The following is a 5,572-nucleotide window of genomic DNA, read 5'->3' as shown; positions in this document are numbered from 1 at the left end:
CTCAGTTCTAAATGCCCTATTTATTTTCCTCCAGGTTTTCACCCTGATAAAAACGTTGTTACTAATTTTCTATCTGACCACATTGTGTCAGAATTGAAACATTTTCTTCCCAGTTTCATTTTCTTGCTCCGTATTGTTTTGTGCAGGTCCCACATCTCCATTTTTCATTTGGCTTTTGTTATTAGCAGTTTCATTTTTAATAAAACAGAGAAGCTGCAGATCATTACAGTACAAAGCTTATTACTTCTGGGCAGCTTTTTATTACTCCTGCTTTCCTTTTACAACAGCTTCCAGATATTTTATTTTGAGAGGAAATGGAGTGAAGGAGTTAACTGAAATTACTTACAGCAACATTTTATTTCAAACCAGATTTTTTTCACACAATGTAAAAATAAAGTTGTTTTTAGGTCAGTTCAGATTAAAACGGTCAAGTATCTATGATTGAGATTTGGGGCTATTATTGATACAAGAAAAACAAATTGGAGGAGTAAATTTCTGCCAAAAACCACGTCCCCAAAAAATTACATGTTTATAAGAAAAAAACTTGGAAACTGTTTAAAATTTGCACACTTATAAGAATAAAATAATTTTCCTGTCCCTCTGACAAAGGGTCAGAAATTTCCATCCATTTTCTTTACACCCTTGTCCCTTAGTGGGATCGGGAGGTGCTGGTGCCTCTCCAGCTATCGTTCCAGCCGAGAGGCGGGGTACACCCTGGACAGGTCGCCAGTCTGTCGCAGGGAAACACAGAGACACAACCATGCACACACACTCACACCTAGGGACAATTTAGAGAAACCAATTGACCTGACAGTCATGTTTTTGGACTGTGGGAGGAAAACCAGAGTACCCAGAGAAAACCCACCCATGCACAGGGAGAACATGCAGACTCCATGCAGAGAGACCAGGGAATCGAACCCAGAACCTTCTTGCTGCAAGGCAACAGCTCTACCAACTGCACCACTGTGCAGCCGGTCAGAAATTTGTAAGAAAAAAAAATACATTCATTTCAGACGTTTACTAAGACTTTAAAATCAGATATTTGAGACGAAAACGCCAGTTGTCCTCTAAGCCTGAGGTGGTAAATGTAGGTCTAAACGGTTTCAGAACATCTCTGGTCCAGAGTTGATGCAGCCATGATGCCGTTTCTTCATCTCGGTCTGAGGTGAGTATTCTGGATCTCATCGAGGCATCCATGGTGAGTTTGATGTCGTTCTGATGCAGGAAAAGAGCCCAGATTTACCTCAATCATTGTGGAAAGTAACCAAATGTGCATCTCTATATTTACCACTTCAGCCTTGGAAGACTTCTTATTGCAAATGTCTGACTTAATTATCTCATTTTTTTTTTGCTTATGCAATTCTGACTATTATCTGAAAATATCTATTTGAATGTAAATTTATGCTTTTAGTCATGGGAATTGACATTTTCCATGATGATGAAAAATTAGAAATGTTTCTTGTAAAAATGTGATATCAATCTTAAAATGTCTTAGTTCCTCTGCAGTCAGTTATTTGCTTGACACTCAGAGTTTTATAGAATTATGTGCTAAACTGTATTCTTAGAATCATTTTCTTTTTGCTTCCAGGCTTTAACATCCTAACTTGACTTGAGATGCTTCTTCAGTATTTCTTCTTTATGTTCCCTCCTCATGATGCTGCCAGCACTGTGCTTTAGATGTGATGCTGTTCACAGACTTGTACGTTTCCTCCTTTCTCCTCCTAATGCAGCAATGGTTTTGTAACCAAACACTTACCGAGCACATGGCATGTCTATAAAAATCATGCTATTTGTCCATTTGTAAACTGTAACCTGGCTTTTTATTTGTCCTTTAATGGTTTCCTCATCGCTGAGTCGCCTTCCAGCTCATGTTGGCACAAGGATCATTGCAGCCATTTTCACGTGTCAGTGTAAAGGGCCCTTGGCCAGCAGCAGCTAATTTGGATTTAAAAAGACAAGAGGCCCTGAAACGGCTCATTCTGAAAGGAGCTAAAAAAATAGCCAGAACTGAACAGACTAAAATCATATGTTTTGTATGATTTATAGCTCTATCTTAACTTGTTCAAGAATGTCACCTTTAAGATGTACCTCTGTTTTGACCACCAGAGGGCACTGTTTCCCTAAATGTCATATTTTCAAAATGTTCAGGATGTCCACTGTATTTGATTAATTCCCATTCTTTGATGAAGCTGGTGGTAGTCATAAAAGCTCTCCCCCCCTATCAGTTGTGCTGACGTTCCCTCCGCTGCAGCGCGGCGCCTCAGCTTCTTGTTTATCGGCGCTGGCTCAGATGGCGGCGATGCCCTGCTCTCCAACGGTTTGACATTCTGACTGCAGCTGGTCGACACCATATCACAGCTCGACATTTCCAGTCCTCATGAATAATGCAATTCCATCGTGTTGCTTCCCGTTAACGCTGAGCCCAGGGCCCCAATTTGTCACACTCGCCGAAAAAAATAATAAATAAAATAAAATAACACACAACCCAGCTGCGAAATGAGGGGAAAAAGCTCAACCCTTTAAATAAGGGTAGAATATCAACTTTACTCACTATTTTGGGACTTCACCGAACCTTTGCAACTATGATGCAGAATTTAACCGGCCTTCTAGAAGCATTCTTGCTCAACATTACAACCTTCATTGATTTTATGGGGATTTTATGAGACACACCAACACAAAGCACTGCATTTGTATTCCGACCTCTTTTCTCTGAAACCCTGAAATGAAATTGGGTGCAACCAACTGCTTTCAGAAATCACGTAATCAGTAAACAGAGTCATCAACTTATCTCTGTTTAAGCAGAGTTAGGCTCTAACATCTGTCGACTGGACAAACCTGGCCAGAAGAAAAGTCGACAATGAAACAGGAAAGCTTATCACAGTGGATAGGAAGATGGATGGAGCTAAATGTAGAATAATCCTGGAAGAAAACCTGTTGGAGGCTGCAGAAGGGTTGAGGTGGATGTTCACCCTAAACATCCAGCCAGAGGTGCAAGAAAATTGCTTGGATCAATACAGAATTATGTGTTAGATTGACCTAGTCAAAGTCCAGACGTAAATTCAATCGAGAATTTGAAACTGATGTCACAAACTAAAATATGTATTTGCTGTAAGGGCTACAAAATATGATTCTACAAAGTTCAATCCACCAATGAGTGGAATAAAAAAAAACATGCAACATATTTAAATTCTGAATTATTTATGAAACAATGTAGTATTTTTCTGTCATTATGTTCTACTTGGTCTCTCCAGTTTTTAATAATGTGTTGGGCAGTTTTCAACCCAATTCCAGTATATTCTTGAATCGCCTTAGATATTTTCTCTGTTTACTGCCAGTGATTTGATCGTTCTGAAGCATTTTTTCTCAGGGTTGTTTAAGAAACAAGAAGCTACTCATTCCATCACCTGGAGTTAAATAACATGTTTACAAGCTGTAACTATAGGAAGCTCAGACCTATTCAGTTACATTCAGTTGATTACTCTTTTTTTGTCCAAGTAGAGCATAAAGGATAAAAAAAGACAGGTTTAAAAATACTATCAAGTAATTTTTTGTGATTTTATTTTTTCTTGGGTGATCCATTCTTAAGATGTTTTCATCTTTTATACTTTGGGAGAAATAAATGTACCAATTTTGTCCAGATCCAGTTTATTTATTTCTAGTCTGCAGGTAACAGCTGGTTGTTTGTATTTTCCAGGAAAGCCGTTTATTTCATTACAATAAATGCCTGCAAGGCTTGAAAATGACGCATCCTTTCAAAAATAGCTTCTTTTTTTTTCTTCCTCCAAACAAACACATCCAAAGCTTTGACAAATCATGCTTTCACTGTGATAAAGTATCTGAAGGGAGGAAAAAAATGACTCCCCCTGCAGCTGCCTGCTGTGGAAAGATAACTGTGACTGACATGAGACTGCATGTGGAACTGCAACAACGGAAAACACACCCGCCATCAAGTTTAGGAGGAAACACTGCAGCAGTCAGCGTCCAACACTACAGCCGCCACCAGACTGCAGTCAGAGGTGGGAGGTTTATCACTCATCCGGCTCAAGGACTGTGCTTTGTTCCCACTGACACCAGGGGGCACTGTTTACCACAAAATGCTGCCAGGTGGACCTGTCCACTTTCCCTGGGCAGCGGACCTTATCGAGGGGTAGCAGGCGGCCAAACGGCCTGTGTAGATAGCCAGCTGGTTATTTGTGTGAAGCCCGGGCCCAGAGTTGTCGACCATGTTCAATTGCAGCAGCTGCAGGTCATATTATGGGGCTGTCTGGGCTCCTTTCATGGTAAATTGGATGAAGGCAGTTGCAGTGAGGGCCGAGGGGAGTGGAGATGTCACCGCCTGCACAGAGTTTGTCTGGACTCAGCGGGTCTGAACAGAACCTGAAAGACAATTCAGTTTAAGGCCGTTAGAGTCAGAGAATTGAGAGAAAGGAAGATTCATAAAAGCTGCTCTGGCCAGATGCCTTCCTGACCAACTGTCTGTGATAAATCCACGGGAGGTCAGAATGAGGGTGAAAACATGCTCACTATGTTTAGAAATTTGTTTTGATTAGAAAAATATTTGTAAAAGTGCCCATGCTGCTTTTATCACACCCATCTTCACAGGTAGGGGAATGTAATTTAATATCAGCATGAGTTATTTTTAATTACCGCTGGTGTTTTCTCTGGGCTTTAATTTCAGATTATTCTGAAGCCTGCTGTTAATCCAAAGCTATTTGTTTACTTGTTTATTCATTAATTTCCACCAAAGTACTTACTAATCTTCCTGGGCTCCAGTTGATAAAATACCAAAATCTGTCCAAAATAAAGAATAATTTTAGTATTAACCTATACTAAGATTAGTCAAATTTTACTAATTAAATACATGGAACTGGATTTAACAAATGCAATTTCAATGCTCTTTTAAAAGAAAGTGTACTGTTTAAATCTGATGTTTTAGGTAATTTGTTCTGTGGAGAAAATATTTTTGTGACAAGTTTGTCTTTGCATAGTTCACTAATTTAGTCTCACAAGAGTTTCTGGCAAAATAATTATTAATTGATTCAGGTCTCCCTGTTAATATTACTTTGTTATAAAAATGAATAAATCATACAGGAACCACAACAAAGTGTGATGCATTTCAGAACAGACAACACTAAGCAAGCAGCCTTATTATGGACGACCTGCAGCCTTGACAAATCTGAACTTGCATCAAATCTTTACAGTTATTTCGTTTTGCCTTGAAATTGGCCGGTTCAGTTTACTTTCCACTATCTACATTTAACAGTGTTTTTAGATAATCAGCTCCAAACCAGGTGGGTGTTTTTTTTTATCGAACATCAATCACATTTCATCTGCTGTGAAATGAAATATGATTCATGTTTTCTTGTGATGTGCTGCTGGTGCTGCTCTTCCCTCAGCTCTGCCTCTTTGGCTCTTGAATTTTCCTTTTTGTGGAAGATGAGACGATAGTGAGATCCGCCTCTGACAGAGCACCTGCACATGTACAGCAAAAAAAAGAGGGAGGCGCCCAATAAACGGATCTATCTATCTATCTATCTATCTATCTATCTATCTATCTATCTATCTATCTATC

This window comes from Poecilia formosa, unplaced genomic scaffold (assembly GCF_000485575.1).
Source record: "Poecilia formosa unplaced genomic scaffold, Poecilia_formosa-5.1.2 Scaffold39, whole genome shotgun sequence".
Classification (NCBI taxonomy): Eukaryota; Metazoa; Chordata; class Actinopteri; order Cyprinodontiformes; family Poeciliidae; genus Poecilia; species Poecilia formosa.
The sequence above is the reverse complement of the archived record's forward strand: the minus strand, read 5'-3'. Positions refer to the sequence as shown.